Genomic DNA, 17,500 nt, shown 5'->3' on the forward strand with positions numbered 1-17,500 from the left:
CTCTCTCTCGTCCTCATCAACGTTTGGATCATGTGATCTGACTCTCTCTCTCGTCCTCATCAGCGTTTGGATCATGTGATCTGACTCTCTCTCGTCCTCATCAACATTTGGATCATGTGATCTGACTCTCTCTCTCGTCCTCATCAGCGTTTGGATCATGTGATCTGACTCTCTCTCTCGTCCTCATCAACGTTTGGATCATGTGATCTGACTCTCTCTCTCGTCCTCATCAGCGTTTGGATCATGTGATCTGACTCTCTCTCGTCCTCATCAACGTTTGGATCATGTGATCTGACTCTCTCGTCCTCATCAACATTTGGATCATGTGATCTGACTCTCTCTCATCCTCATCAACGTTTGGATCATGTGATCTGACTCTCTCTCTCGTCCTCATCAACATTTGGATCATGTGATCTGACTCTCTCTCTCGTCCTCATCAACGTTTGGATCATGTGATCTGACTCTCTCTCATCCTCATCAACATTTGGATCATGTGATCTGACTCTCTCTCTCGTCCTCATCAACATTTGGATCATGTGATCTGACTCTCTCTCTCGTCCTCATCAACGTTTGGATCATGTGATCTGACTCTCTCGTCCTCATCAACATTTGGATCATGTGATCTGACTCTCTCTCATCCTCATCAACATTTGGATCATGTGATCTGACTCTCTCTCTCGTCCTCATCAACATTTGGATCATGTGATCTGACTCTCTCTCTCGTCCTCATCAACGTTTGGATCATGTGATCTGACTCTCTCTCGTCCTCATCAACGTTTGGATCATGTGATCTGACTCTCTCGTCCTCATCAACATTTGGATCATGTGATCTGACTCTCTCTCATCCTCATCAACATTTGGATCATGTGATCTGACTCTCTCTCTCGTCCTCATCAACATTTGGATCATGTGATCTGACTCTCTCTCTCGTCCTCATCAACATTTGGATCATGTGATCTGACTCTCTCTCTCGTCCTCATCAACGTTTGGATCATGTGATCTGACTCTCTCGTCCTCATCAGCGTTTGGATCATGTGATCTGACTCTCTCTCGTCCTCATCAGCGTTTGGATCATGTGATCTGACTCTCTCTCTCGTCCTCATCAACATTTGGATCATGTGATCTGACTTTCTCTCTCGTCCTCATCAACGTTTGGATCATGTGATCTGACTCTCTCTCGTCCTCATCAACGTTTGGATCATGTGATCTGACTCTCTCTCTCGTCCTCATCAACATTTGGATCATGTGATCTGACTCTCTCTCTCGTCCTCATCAGCGTTTGGATCATGTGATCTGACTCTCTCTCTCGTCCTCATCAGCGTTTGGATCATGTGATCTGACTCTCTCTCTCGTCCTCATCAGCGTTTGGATCATGTGATCTGACTCTCTCTCGTCCTCATCAGCGTTTGGATCATGTGATCTGACTCTCTCTGGATCATGTGATCTGACTCTCTCTCGTCCTCATCAACATTTGGATCATGTGATCTGACTCTCTCTCGTCCTCATCAACATTTGGATCATGTGATCTGACTCTCTCTCGTCCTCATCAGCGTTTGGATCATCCGATCTGACTCTCTCTCGTCCTCATCAGCGTTTGGATCATGTGATCTGACTCTCTCTCGTCCTCATCAACGTTTGGATCATGTGATCTGACTCTCTCTCGTCCTCATCAACATTTGGATCATGTGATCTGACTCTCTCTCGTCCTCATCAGCGTTTGGATCATGTGATCTGACTTTCTCTCTCGTCCTCATCAACGTTTGGATCATGTGATCTGACTCTCTCTCGTCCTCATCAGCGTTTGGATCATGTGATCTGACTCTCTCTCGTCCTCATCAGCGTTTGGATCATGTGATCTGACTCTCTCGTCCTCATCAACGTTTGGATCATGTGATCTGACTCTCTCTCTCGTCCTCATCAACGTTTGGATCATGTGATCTGACTCTCTCTCGTCCTCATCAGCGTTTGGATCATGTGATCTGACTCTCTCTGGATCATGTGATCTGACTCTCTCTCGTCCTCATCAGCGTTTGGATCATGTGATCTGACTCTCTCGTCCTCATCAACGTTTGGATCATGTGATCTGACTCTCTCTCGTCCTCATCAACATTTGGATCATGTGATCTGACTCTCTCTCGTCCTCATCAACGTTTGGATCATGTAATCTGACTCTCTCTCGTCCTCATCAGCGTTTGGATCATGTGATCTGACTCTCTCTCGTCATCATCAACATTTGGATCATGTGATCTGACTCTCTCTCGTCCTCATCAGCGTTTGGATCATGTAATCTGACTCTCTCTCGTCCTCATCAGCGTTTGGATCATGTGATCTGACTCTCTCTCGTCCTCATCAGCGTTTGGATCATGTGATCTGACTCTCTCTCTCGTCCTCATCAACGTTTGGATCATGTGATCTGACTCTCTCTCGTCCTCATCAGCGTTTGGATCATGTGATCTGACTCTCTCTCGTCCTCATCAGCGTTTGGATCATGTGATCTGACTCTCTCTGGATCATGTGATCTGACTCTCTCTCTCGTCCTCATCAACGTTTGGATCATGTGATCTGACTCTCTCTCGTCCTCATCAGCGTTTGGATCATGTGATCTGACTCTCTCTGGATCATGTGATCTGACTCTCTCTCGTCCTCATCAGCGTTTGGATCATGTGATCTGACTCTCTCGTCCTCATCAACGTTTGGATCATGTGATCTGACTCTCTCTCGTCCTCATCAACATTTGGATCATGTGATCTGACTCTCTCTCGTCCTCATCAACGTTTGGATCATGTAATCTGACTCTCTCTCGTCCTCATCAGCGTTTGGATCATGTGATCTGACTCTCTCTCGTCCTCATCAACGTTTGGATCATGTGATCTGACTCTCTCTCGTCCTCATCAGCGTTTGGATCATGTGATCTGACTCTCTCTCGTCCTCATCAGCGTTTGGATCATGTGATCTGACTCTCTCTGGATCATGTGATCTGACTCTCTCTCGTCCTCATCAGCGTTTGGATCATGTGATCTGACTCTCTCGTCCTCATCAACGTTTGGATCATGTGATCTGACTCTCTCTCGTCCTCATCAACGTTTGGATCATGTGATCTGACTCTCTCTCGTCCTCATCAGCGTTTGGATCATGTGATCTGACTCTCTCTCGTCCTCATCAACGTTTGGATCATGTGATCTGACTCTCTCTCTCGTCCTCATCAACGTTTGGATCATGTGATCTGACTCTCTCTCTCGTCCTCATCACCTCTTCCTCTCTACTTCCTCTTTTTTTATCTTTATTAATTTATTTAAATCTGTGTGAAATACTGTAAATAATTAATGGACACTGCTCTGCTCTCTTCCCTCCAGCTGGAGATTCTTTCATTTCTCACTCATTCCCACAATCCCATTAAAGCGTCTCGGCTGCCAGTGTGTGTCTGTTATGAAGCACCTCTTCACTGTTCGTGTTTGTTTTATCTGTGTCCAATCATGGAGAGATTTCCTCAATAAACCCACACAATTCAGGGCTTGATTCAATTTCAAAGTACTTTATTGGCATGATTGTTTTACACAGACACAGAGCCCGTCAGCGTCACATATGAGACGCAATAATCTGTGCCACAGTTTCGTAATCTGCACTCCATTATACAGATGTGTGAACAGTACTTGTCTCATCAAACAGAGCAAAAACATCGAAGAGCAATGTCTTGAAACCAAACAGGTCAAGTTGTACTCATTTTTTTCTTTTTTTCCCCATTTATTTATTTAAAAAAGGGACAGTGTCCATTAATCAACATTCGTGAATGTAAATGTTCCCATATTTGCCCGAAAGCTAGTTTTCATTAGTCCCTTTGCCAGATGTTATTAGGCCTAAAACTACAAAAATAAGAAAAGAAACGAGAGAGAAAAACAATGACAACAATAATAGAACCTTGTAAACAACTCTTCAGAATATAATTAAACATATTATACAAAAAGACAATATAGACTATATACCCAGACATATAAAAAGAGAGGAAAAAAACAAGGTATTGTTATGGGTTAAATAATATTAATAATAATAATGAAGTTAATAATAGAGGCAGCAACATTAATGTTCACATTGTTGATTTATGAAGAAGCCATTTCTTAAAATGATACTGAAATGAGTTAACGATGCACTCTCTGATTGATTGTGGTACAGAGTTCCACTGATGCATGAAACACATCTTGGCCAAAGGAGGGTTTCCTACGAGAATCATGCAGTCCAGTCTCGCACCTCTAGATACTCTGTTTTCAATAGATTTAAGATGAATAAAATCAGCCAGAGTTCATAATCTTAGGAACTAAACAAACCCGTTTAACCCTCGACCGGGGTCGGCGGTCACGATTTCGTTGATTAGTTTTGGATAGATTATAAAGTTTTGTAAAATAGACTACTGCCACATCCAATAAGTTTTTGTTCACCAATTTCTGCTCATATGTTAAATATATAGTATGGGATGTTTTGTCAAAAATAAAGTAGGTATATTGAATTGTTATTATAGTGTTTGTTCCAATGTATATTCAAACTAATGAATCCTTAACTTTGAAATACGTATGATAAAATGTATGCTTTATACAAAGAAAGATTACACGTGAAATTTTGTTAAAATTGCATTTGTTGTGGATTTACATGTGAAAACTTTTAAATTAAATAGCAAAAAAAATATTTACAAGGTAGATGTAAATAAAACCTTAATAGGTCAATATAAGCCTTCTCATTAAATTATGTATTATTGTGTTTTATTAGTGACAAATTTGGGGATAGGATAAATATTCCAAAACTTTCTGAAAATACAGTATGATAATTAACTGCATAATTACTAGAAATGTTTACCTTGGATATTATACAATTTGCATGCATACAAAATTTGTGGAAAAAGAATATATATATATATAACATTTTTTAATTTAGGGTTAGGGTTACTTTTTTAAATTTCTTTTGTCCTTGCATTCTTTCTTGTGGTACCCTCTCACTGACACACCTGAATGAAAGGCTCATTATTCATCATGATCATTCACGCCCCCACACATATTGCCCTTCCAAACAAAGCGTGTCTTACAAAGTTTAAATCAATGTATTGTTTTATGTGAATGATTATGCAGGATGATTATCACATAATTTTAAAGAAAAAACTCTAGGCGACAACATCCATTAGTCAAAAGTCTTATTGACACATATTTAGTGTGTGTTTTGTGGCCTTATTTCAGGAACTTTCATTTTTTGTTTTTTCAACAACCATGCATAAACAGTATTATCTCAAAAATACAAACATATACATACATGTTGCTCACATATTCTGGTAGCCCTGTTTGTGCTGAATAGAGTGTAATTACACCTTTGCCATTAATATGTTTATAAGCAACTGAAAAAAGCACGAATGTCAGGGCATGTCAGAACATCTCAAGGACCCCAAAAACACCTGAGACCCCAGAGGGTTAAACTTAATGAGGTTTTCCCAGCTAAGCAAGTTATACTTGTTTAAAATTTGATAATGGTGAAAACGAAATTGTTGTTTTTTATCTAAAACTTTTATTGCTTGTAAAATAATTCCAATGGTTTTAGAACTGTCACAGCCATCTCTTTCCCGACCGTAACATAAAGAGGATGTTATACTGCCACCATCAGGTAGAGAATAAAAAGACAGGGTCGTAACAACTATGAAATGTGTATTAGAAATATGTTTTTGGCACTCAGAGAGCTGTGTTGTATGCAGTTGTTTTGATAGCGGGAAACAAGATACATTTCTAGTTTCAGTATTATTTATTCTTCAGACTTTCCTCTTTAAACACAACAAGTATCAGCTGTATAAAAAATTACTCTCATATGGTTTTTGACCATTGAAAATGAGTCAAATTGACTAATTTAGTGCCGCATTAAAATCCCCATATCTATGTGACTGAACCATCGAGGGCCTTTAAAATGAAGATACCAAAAGAAAAGTTTGTTAAGAACCAGAATCTAAAAGGAGATATATTTAATACTACTTGAGTTTTTTAACTGTCACCATTGGCATTTAATGAGACAAAGATTGCTAAAGTCAACAGATCTAACTAATAGACCTACAAATCTCTGTGTAAAAATAAAACAATGATGCTGCCATCTTTCTGGCTCCAAATCTCAGGTGAAAATTGTCATTTTGATCCTCCTCGACAAAATAGTGGATTACTCAGAAAATATACTTTAATGACATTTAATAATTTGGCTTTCATCACTATTTATTTATTTATTTCACCAGAAAACAAAAGATCACAATCAGATCTTTATCTCTGAACCTCTGGTTGAGTTGAGTTAGGGTTAAAGTTGGTCAAGTTATTGCTGTATATTCATGAGATCACTGATCTGTAACCTTAAACACCGTTCTGACTGGATCTCTACGTTACTCTAGCGTAACAAACATTAGTTATAACATTATCTATTTATTCAGTAATCTCTCTCCAATTCTGTTTCTCAGGTCACATTCTCACTGTTGTTTTATGGAACCCGTTCAATCTGATGATGATGATGAAGATGAAAGTAGTGCATTTTAAAAGAGGTGTAAGCATGCGTGTCCCGAGTCTGTTGTCTGAAAGCTGATGGTGTGACTGTAGTGAACCACAGGATTGGTGAACACACACACTGTCATCATGGGCTGTGGAGCAGCAGATGTTCAGACACACAATGATCCGCAGTGACAGCCGGCAGACGACAGGTTTCACGTGTCAGGACGAGCTTCAGCCTGTTGTTCACGTTAGCACAGAGATGATGACATTAGATCTCAGCTTGATTGCTTAGCCTATCTTTTGGCTCTGTTTCTTTGATATTTGCCCTGAATAATCGTGGCTTTCTTCAGTGTTGTTGGGTTGAGTATGTTGAGATACGGATTATGTTTAATCTCTATTATGACACAGATCAGATGGATCAGATTATGACACAGATCCCAAAGCAAGGTAATTCAGGGTTCACACTCACTCTGACCAGTGAATCTCCATGATCTTTCCATGAGTTACAACATCAGTTTTATGACCAAATGTTTCATCATTCATCCTAACAACGGCACTGAAATCGCAACATTTTGCGAAAAACAAAACCGCACCATTGTTTGATAGCAACAAACATTCAACTGAACAATCATTTTTAAAGGTGTCCTATTATGCCCTTTTATGAAGTCTTAATTTAGTGTTTGGTGTGTACTGGTTTTCATGCTTGATTGTTCAAAAAACACATTATGTTTCACATATTTTAAATTATTTCAGCTCCTCTCTCCCCAGTCTGTCCCGAACGCACCGTTTTCGATGAAGCCCCTCCTTCTGAAATACGAAATCTGCTGTGATTGGTCAGTTGGCCAGTGTGTTGTGATTGGCACCATGTGTCCCACCCCTTCATAACCGCGAGCTCTACGCAGATGTAAATGATGGCTTCGATTTTAAACCATTTCGAGACGATTCAGACCCTGACAATGTTAACCAACAAGAGGATTGTGCTAAACGGATTTCATGTACGAACTTTGCAAGCACAGATTTTACTGGACGTTTCAGAGTGGTGTGTGTTTTTTTTTTTTTGTTGTTGTTGTTGTTGGAATTTTCTTATAGATACGTTGTTATCCACCATTTAATCATATTTGTCAGAAAACTATGGTAATTCAGACAGTAGCCTAATCAATCACAAAAACGTGGATAATTCCCCTTAAGGGGCGATGAACAGTCTTACAAAAGCTCCAGTAAACACTACATCAACACTGTAATGTTAGTTAGCAGGCTAGCGGAGGCAAAGCTTTGCCCTTCGCTTACATCATAGCAACTACATAAAGCTTATAACTAGAACTGTTAATAGAAAACACAACTATAAATAAGACATACTTACAAGATCCATAAACAACAGATCCAGATGAAATGGGAACGGCGCCGTCTTTCAGGATAAGCTTTTGTGCGTATAGCCTGCATTCTGCTCTCTTCTGGAAGCTGTTCTCCGTAAAATGTGCAGCGCATAGACAAACGCTGAGTTTATAATGTTGAGGAACAGTGTTAAAAAATAATTTGAACCTCTCTAATTTCGTCAGCCTTAGGAAAACATTTTCTGGGGTGTAAAAAACAACAACAGTCTTCCTCTTCTCTAGCACAGCCCAACATGGCCACACCCCCTGTGTTGCGTGTTCCCGGGGTATATGTAAATTTGAGGGTTAGTGATGTCATCAACCCGTGAAGAAGCTCATTGTAGTCTCTACCAGCCGTTTGTTGTAGTCCTTAAAAAGCGATTTCTGTAAAAGCAAATATCTCCGTTTGCTTTGAACTTTGAGCGTTGTAACTTTGCAGATGTTGTTTATGATCAAACAGCAACATTACACACTAACTAAAGTTAGAAAAATCAAATCATACTCAACCACCCCTTTAATATAATATGTACACAAAGGCATTGAAGAGTTCAAGGGATTATCAAAGCATGTAAGACTGAGACTGATTTTTATTTTGAGGTCATGTGTTAATTTCTGTGTAGAATTCAGTTGAGTTTCCAGACGCTTCAGTTCGTTTTACACTTAAACGTCATTTTTTGTGCTGTGGTTTATCAGGAAAAAGTATATAGTGTGATTTTAACACTAAAAATGAATTTTAATATAACCTACATACTGTCCTCCAGTCTGTTGGAAAATTCAAGATATGGGGACTTATCTTATGGGGAGTTATTATATATATATATATATATATATATATATATATATATATATATATATATATATATATATATATATATATATAATATTATTATTATTATTATTATTATATATATATATATATATATATATATATATTTTTTTTTTTTTATAGTTTTTTATAGTTGTAAGCAATATGACAAGGGCAAGGGTGCTGTTTTTCAGAATATCAGCACGATTGCAAATGTGATTTTATTTAACAGTTCAATAAACAAAAAGTTAATATTAAATGACATTTTAGACATGACATGATGTATTCGCTCTATTTCGCCAATGAAAAGGTTCCTAAGCGAAGCAGAAGGGTTGTGCGTCTCCGATCAACACACAGCGGTGTTTTGTTGAGTGTCTGAATGAATCCGTGTGTTTGAATGATTCGGGGAAATCAATGACTCACTGAGATATTCATAAAAACTTGTTCCTGAATGAATCGGCTGAATGATTGAGTGACTCAGACTTTCTGCCACCTACTGGCCGGATTAGTTTCCCATTTAAATGTAGGCATATTATTTCATTTTTTTCTGACATTTCATATTTCTTTGTTCAGAGTTTTACATTTAAAACATTAATCTCATAACATTATTGTAATTGCAGTGTAAATGCATTAACATCTCATCTAAAAGGCACTTCTGCAGTGTTAAGGGGTTTTGTTTAGTGTTAACCGATTTCATTTGATTGGTAACAATAACCAGTTATTACAGTTTTTCTCGATTGCTTAAACACTATAACCAGGCTTTTGAACTAATATTTCAAAACCATAATGCCATTTATCAAAAAGCACACCCATTTCACTAAACTATAAACACTATTCCCTGTTTTGACACATGAGTCAGATTTGTTGAACTGTCACTGCAAAACTCTACACACAAATCCCTTCATTTCTCATTGCTTAGACCATGTTGTCATATAGAAAGCACTAGCATTCAAAATTGTTCACTCAATTCAGCACAGCTTCAGCTCAGTTAGCACACAATTACCCAAGTGGAAACACTAAGAGTCAAAATTTAACACACATCAATCAGATCCTTCAATAGATATATAAAAGGGCCCAAATCAGTTTATTGTGTTTTGGAACAATGGATCCAGAAAGACATGAAGGAAGAGGGATAAGAATGAGGAGGAGGAAGGGCAAGGACAAGAAGACAAGCAGTCTCAGATGAAATTCAAGCCACTCTAGTTGCCCATGTCTTTATCAATGTTACTGTATGACTATGAGGGAGGCTGGGCTACGAGTAAGGCCAAATTTGAGTCGCTTTACCGTCGCCTCGAGAGCCTTCAGGGAGGTGTGGTGGCAAACAAAATTCTATCACTGAATAAGAGACAAACATTTCCAATAGTCTTTGATGAGGTTTATTTTCTTGCAAGAAAAGGCCAGCAGTCGTACAGTCAGACAGTGTGGCTGCAGAGTGTGACAGTGAAGGCATCCTTTCTCCTTTATAGTCTTGACTCCCAGAATGTTATCTTTCTAGGCAAATGATGGTATTTCAACCATATGTGGAACATTCTTAGACTCGTTCATCATATTGTATCCTTGAGTGGAGGCCCTCCTGTCACGTACCAACACTCTTTACCATTCCAATACAATTTGACTTCCATATGGTTTGTGTGTGCTCTTTTACTGTCATATGTTGGTCACACACATCTTACTGTAAGTAAATATAAAAAAAATAAAAATTTGAGGAGAGAGTAAAAAAAAAAAGAGTAAAAAAAAAAAAAGAGTAAACAAAAATATTTTTGTGTGTGTGTGTTTTCTGTGTATGAATAAAAATGTGCCAATGTATCCACTGGTTGTGTCTTTTGTGTTCATCATGTGAAAAGGTTTGTGATGGGGGAACCACAAGCAACATAACTTACCAGTTTTGGAAATGTTGTTTTGAATTTATTGCACCAGTGTGTTAGACTATGTTGTAGTGTGTGTGATTTTGAGGGCTTGTGTGTCCTGTCTGAGGGCAAAGTTTGGTTTTTCAGCAAGAGTGAATGGTTTTGAGTGTAGAGCTTCATTTTGACCTGAAAATAGGATGTTTGGAGAATTGGGTGTGAAGTTATTTGAAGGATTTGTGTTTATAGTTTTGAGAATACGAGGCATAGTTTCAAGAAATGTGTTTAAGCAATCGAGAAAAACTGTAATTAATTCTCTGTGTATAAGCGAGTAATAACACTAATAATATCACTGCATTAATTAGTCATATTTTGATTTCACTTGTATTTCACTTGTATTTTTTGTTTTGCTTCATGTTACTAACTGAACTGCGATTAATATCCTGCTGACTTTGACTGTAGTGTTCTGTGTTTGTCCAGCAGAGGGAAGCACTCGCTGCTCTCGCTCAAGATTTATGAAATATGCCAGTGATTATTAATTTGAACTGTAAAGCATGAATGACAGCTGTTGTGTGCGAGTCAAGATGTCGGGATGAGCCCGGAGACCAATACCTGATTCGGAAAGGCAGGGGAAAAGAATAACGTGTTCTACGGAGGCCCTGAAGGGACACAGTTAGGCTTTCTGTGTGTGTGTGTGTGTGTGTGTGTGTGTGTGTACACACATTCTTATGATATCAAGCCTCGACCCTGTTCTCGCCCTGAACCACATGACTGGTTGAAGCTAGAACGTGCTGTGATTGGTCAGTACAATGTGGCTGCTCTCTGATTGGCTGGAGTAGGTGGTGGGAGGAGTCCAGACATTTGTGTATCTGCGTGCTTGTCTATTTAACATATTTCTGTATCTGATTCTGTATTGGTGAGACACTTCTAACCCCAGTATGACTTCAGCTCTCCTATCGTGACGCAGAAGGGTCGAAGGTGCAGTGATAAATCAGTGGACAGTCATGTTTCTATCATGATTATGTTTTGTCTGCTTATAATCGACAAGGCTTTACAAGCATGTGTTTGATGATTGATGATCCTCAATAAAGCGTCAGTAGTCAGTCTCAGCTGGAAGGATATGTAGTGTAATATCCAGCACAAGACCGCACTGAAACACACTCTGTGAAGTGCATGAAAGCCGCTGTGGAGGTTCGGTGTGTTGTTGGTCACTTAAACATGTCTGTCCTCATCCATTAATGTCTTCTCTTTCTATTGCCGTGATGCAGCAGATTGAAGACTTGTCAGATGAAGCGAATCATAATGTATTTGAATGTGATGTAACTCTATCAATGGGGTTTATTACTTACTACAGAACAACACAAGAGTGTGAGTGTATTCAGCCGTGATGACGTCTGTCTGTCTCTCTGTGTGTGTGTGTGTGTGTGTGTGTGTGTGTGTGTGTGTGTGTGTGCACGCAGGGCGAATCTAGCCTTAGACGGAGACATTGTTTGTCCTTTCATTAATTGTGCTTGATATCTAATAGGTTTATGTATCAATAAACAATGGCGTTTTTACGTTTTCATATGTAATGAAGTATTTAACCACACACAAAATAACATGTTGGGTTACACACAGCTGTGGGATTTACCCCAAATATATTAGAATAGAACACAAGAGAACATGACAGCGTTTATTGTGTTTCGTCTGATGCTCTGAGACCAACTCATTAGTGATGGAGTGTGAAAGAGCCTGAACTTAGTTTTATTACTGATATTTTGCAGCAGGAAGTGATGATTTTGTTCTCTTGAACACACGTGATGGAAACGCTGCTTTATTCACTAGTGTTTTATGCCAGATTCCGATTTTGCAATATTCCATAGTGATCCAGGCTTCCATCAGTGTATGACTGTTGTGAGACTCTGAGTTCTCCCAAGTTCTCCACTGAGTTCTCCACTGAGTTCTCCACTGAGTTCTCCACTGAGTTCTCCAGTGAGTTCTCCAGTGAGTTCTCCAGTGAGTTCTCCCGAGTTCTCCCGTGAGTTCTCCCGTGAGTTCTCCAGTGAGTTCTCCAGTGAGTTCTCCAGTGAGTTCTCCCGAGTTCTCCCGAGTTCTCCAGTGAGTTCTCCAGTGAGTTCTCCAGTGAGTTCTCCCGAGTTTTCCACTGAGTTTTCCACTGAGTTTTCCACTGAGTTTTCCACTGAGTTTTCCACTGAGTTTTCCACTGAGTTTTCCACTGAGTTTTCCCGAGTTCTCCCGAGTTCTCCAGAGTTCAGGAGTCAGTGTTTTAACTGGAGTTCTTGTGTTTGTTGCTCTTGCAGGTACGACCCGTCGCCCTCGAGGCCGTGAGCTTCATGGTGTGGATTACAACTTCCTGTCAGTGGAGGATTTCCTGGAGCTGCACCGGCGTGGAGGACTGCTAGAGATCGGGACATATGATGGTGTGTGAGTGTTTCAGCTGTGTGTGAGTGTGTGTGAGTGTGTGTGAGTGAGTGAGAGTGAGAGTGACAGTGTGAGTGAGTGAGTGTGAGAGTGTGTGTGAAAGTGAGTGTGTTTGAGTGTGTGTGAATGTGAGTCTGAGTGTGTGTGAGTCTGAGTGTGTGTGAGTCTGAGTGTGTGTGAGTGTGAGTGAATGTGAGTCTGAGTGTGTGTGAGTCTGAGTGTGTGTGAGTCTTGAGTGTGTGTGAGTGTGAGTGTGAGTGAGTCTGAGTGTGAGTGAGCGTGAGAGTGAGTGTGTTTGAGTGAGCTTGAGAGTGAGTGAGAGTGAGTGAGTGAGAGTGAGTGAGAGTGAGAGTGAGTGAGTGAGAGTGAGAGAGTGTGAGAGTAAGTGAGTGTGAGTGAGAGTGATTGAGTGGGAGTGAGAGTGAGTGAGTGAGAGTGAGAGAGTGTGAGAGTAAGTGAGTGTGAGTGAGAGTGATTGAGTGAGAGTGAGAGTGAGTGAGTGAGAGTGAGAGAGTGTGAGAGTAAGTGAGTGTGAGTGAGAGTGATTGAGTGGGAGTGAGAGTGAGTGAGTGAGAGTGAGAGAGTGTGAGAGTAAGTGAGTGTGAGTGAGAGTGATTGAGTGAGAGTGAGAGTGAGTGAGTGAGAGTGAGAGAGTGTGAGAGTAAGTGAGTGTGAGTGAGAGTGATTGAGTGGGAGTGAGAGTGAGAGTGAGAGTGAGTGAGAGAGTGAGTGAGAGTGAGAGTGATTGAGTGGGAGTGAGAGTGATTGAGTGAGAGTGATTGAGTGAGAGTGAGAGTGATTGAGTGAGAGTGAGTGAGTGAGAGTGATTGAGTGGGAGTGTGAGTGAGAGTGATTGAGTGAGAGTGAGTGAGTGAGTGAGAGTGAGAGTGAGTGAGAGTGATTGAGTGGGAGTGTGAGTGTGAGTGAGTGAGTGAGAGTGAGAGTGAGTGAGAGTGATTGAGTGGGAGTGTGAGTGAGAGTGAGTGAGTGAGTGAGTGAGTGAGTGTTATTATTATTCAATAACAGATATTGATCATAGTTTTATCAATGCCTTCACAGTCAGACCTCAGCTCCCGATGTCCGATCACTGCCAAACTGTGCTTTATCTGAAAGCCCCATGTCAAATAACCAAAACTGCTCCACCTGAACCTGAAAAACTGTTTCCTCTGAAACATAAACTCAAGTGGAATCAATCCAACTCAGAACAATTCAGAGAAAATATGAACAATCCTACTATATTAAAAATGCTAGGTGACTTTATGTCCACTGATTTCACCTTAGATATTAATGGAATAAATTTAGCAACAAAAAACTTAAATTACATATTCATAACATTGATAACTCTATCTAATATTAAACAGCAAACCAAACATAGAACCAGTCAACAGAGAAAGAGAAAGGATGTCTGGTTTGATGATGAATGTGCCGGTCTCAGAAAAGAACTCAGGAGACTTTCTAACAAAAAGCACAAAGATCCGTCCAGCCAGACATTACAGCTTTCTTACTCAGACTGTCTGCAAAAGTACAAAACACTTCTGTGGAAAAAAAGAGAAAAATATTTTCAAACTAAAATTGAAGAAATTGACGATTCAATAGATCAAAACACTTTCTGGACCTTATATAAAAAACTCGAAAAACCCAAATTAGAGATATCACTCCAGAATGGCACAATCTGGAAATCTTACTTCGAAAATCTGTATCAAAAAATTGAGCCGGCTGACCTCAACCAGCCTCAGAGTAGAATAAAGAAAACTTTAGAAGACATGGAAAAAACTATTAAGAGTTATCAAAATCCACTAGATAAATCAATAACAATATCTGAAATATTAGATCATATTAAAAATCTTAAATTAAAGAAAGCATGTGGACAAGATCACATTAATAACTAAATGCTTAAACTCAGCAGTCCCAGCATGATTCAAACAATAGCCAAATTATTTAATCTGGTGTTCTGGTCTGGACACTTCCCTGAGATCTGGTCTGAGGGACTCATCACCCCCATATTTAAGAGCGGTGATCGATTCGACCCCAGTAACTACCGCGGGATCAGTGTGGGCAGTGTGTTGGGAAAACTGTTCTGCAGTATCATCAACACACGCATCGTCTCACACATCTCAGCACACAACATCTTAAATAAAGCTCAGATTGGCTTCTTACCAAAACACTGCACATCCGACCACATCTATTCTCTCCACACTCTAATCAACAAGAACATCAACGACAAACAAAGGAAAATATTTGCATGTTTTGTAGACTTTAAAAAAGCATTTGATTCAATTTGGCATGATGGTCTATTGTACAAAATCCTACAAATTGGCATCGGCGGAAAAACATTTGACATTATAAAATCTCTGTACACCAACAGCAAAAGTGCGGTGAAGATCGGTAACCACAGAACCGCGTTCTTCCAGCAGGGCCGTGGAGTGAGGCAGGGCTGCAGTCTGAGCCCGACTCTATTCAACATCTACATCAATGATCTGGCGTCAGTGCTGGAGAGCTCTACTGCGCCCGGCCTCACTCTACAGGGGTCAGAGGTCAGATGTCTGCTGTACGCGGATGACCTGGTCCTGCTGTCCCGCACACCTGAGGGCCTTCAGCAGAGCCTGTCCCTGCTGGAACAATACTGTCACGACTGGGCCCTGACAGTCAATCTGGACAAAACCAGAGTCATGGTGTTCCAGAAGAAAGCCCGATCTCAGGGACACAAACACCAGTTCCTGTATAAAGGCCAGGTCCTGCAGCACAGCTCTAGCTACAGATATCTGGGCATCGACATCAGCGCTTCGGGACGCTTCGGTCTGGCTGTGAAAACACTCGGTGAAAAGGCTCGGAGGGCTTTCTATGCTATAAAGTCACGATGTGGACACTTAAAATTACCCATTAAAACCTGGATAAAATTATATAATTCAATAATAAAACCAATAATTTTATATGGATGTGAAATTTGGGGACCAGTACTAAATTGTAAAAATTGGGATAAAACATCAGTAGAAAAATTACAATTGGAAATTGGCAAAAATATTCTCGGGGTTCACAGAAACACGTCCGCTGCCGCCTGCAGGGCTGAGCTGGGCCTGTACCCGCTGAACATCGAGATCCAGAAGAGATGTGTTCAGTTCTGGCATCACCTCCATCAGTCTGATCCAGAGTCAGTGCAATATAAAGCCCTCCTCGCCAACGAAACCTCAGCAGAACCTCATCCTCTGAACACACTCGCTCTCCAACTCGTCCATCAGACTATACTCCCCATCAACCCCAAACCTATCATTAACCAAATCCACAAACATCTAAAAGACACCTATGATGAAGCACTAAAAGCACATTTTGCCCTCCAGAATAAACTCCAATGTTACTCGACCCTCAATAGAACCACTAAATTGGCCAGTTATCTATTTATTAAACATTTTAAAGAAAGACAAATCCTCTCCAAATACAGATTAAGTGACCATGATCTAGAGATAGAGAGAGGAAGACATAGACTAACATGGACAGAGAGAGAGCAGAGGATCTGTAGACACTGTGATCTACAGCACATCGAGGATGAGGAACACTTTCTGCTCTTCTGCTCTAAATACTCCAGTATAAGAGAAACCTTTCTGCCCAGATTTGAAATCTTGATTCCATCATTCTTTGAACTGAGTGACGCTGAGAAAATGTTCTTCTTACTGGGAGAAGATGATAGTACAGCTGCACTCACGGCTAAATATGTGTTAGCTATTCACAACGCCAGAGTCAGCTAATTCTCTAGAGAGACCCACTGTATTTATTCATTTATTAGGATAGATTGTGTTTATTTATCTATTTATTTATATTTACTATGCTACATATGACATGATCTATACATATATGTTTTATTTGTTTTATTATTTATATATAATATGTTGATGCTTTGGCAACATTGTGTTACACAGTCATGCTAATAAAGCTCATTTTGAATTTGAATTTGAATTTATTTGAGTGAGAGAGTGTGAGAGTGAGTGAGTGAGTGAGAGTGAGAGTGAGAGTGAGTGTGAGTGAGTGAGTGAGTGAGTGATAGTGAGTGTGAGTGTGAGTGTGAGTGAGTGAGTGAGTGTGAGTGTGAGTGTGAGTGAGTGAGCGAGTGAGAGTGTGTGAGTGAGAGTGTGAGTGAGTGAGTGATAGTGAGTGAGTGAGTGAGTGAGTGAGAGTGAGAGTGATAGTGAGTGTGAGTGAGTGAGTGAGTGTGTGAGAGTGAGTGTGAGTGAGTGTGAGTGAGTGAGAGTGATAGTGAGTGTGTGTGAGTGAGTGAGTGTGTGAGAGTGAGTGAGAGTGAGTGTGAGTGAGTGTGAGTGAGTGAGTGAGTGAGTGAGTGAGAGTGAGAGTGATAGTGAGTGTGAGTGAGTGAGTGTGAGTGAGTGTGAGTGAGTGAGAGTGATAGTGAGTGTGTGTGAGTGAGTGAGTGTGAGAGTGTGAGTGAGTGTGAGTGAGTGAGAGTGTGTGAGTGAGAGTGAGTGTGAGAGTGAGAGAGTGTGAGAGTGAGTGTGAGTGAGTGTGAGTGAGTGAGAGTGATAGTGAGTGTGAGTGAGAGTGAGTGAGAGTGAGAGAGTGATTGAG

At 40.2% G+C, this 17,500-nt stretch overlaps 1 protein-coding gene across 7 annotated transcripts in view; it reads left to right on the top strand.

The window, feature by feature from the left end:
* Nucleotides 1-17,500, top strand: part of magi1a (membrane associated guanylate kinase, WW and PDZ domain containing 1a) — a 107,928-nt gene that overhangs the window by 29,330 nt on the left and 61,098 nt on the right. For all 7 annotated transcript variants that reach the window (XM_079897617.1, XM_079897613.1, XM_079897612.1 and 4 more), the window contains exon 2: nucleotides 12,808-12,927. The gene's annotated coding sequence lies outside the window, so the exon portion shown is untranslated. The remainder of the gene's footprint in view (nucleotides 1-12,807; nucleotides 12,928-17,500) is intronic.

Source organism: Squalius cephalus (assembly GCF_949319135.1).
Source record: "Squalius cephalus genome assembly, chromosome: 16".
In the NCBI taxonomy this organism is placed as follows: Eukaryota; Metazoa; Chordata; class Actinopteri; order Cypriniformes; family Leuciscidae; genus Squalius; species Squalius cephalus.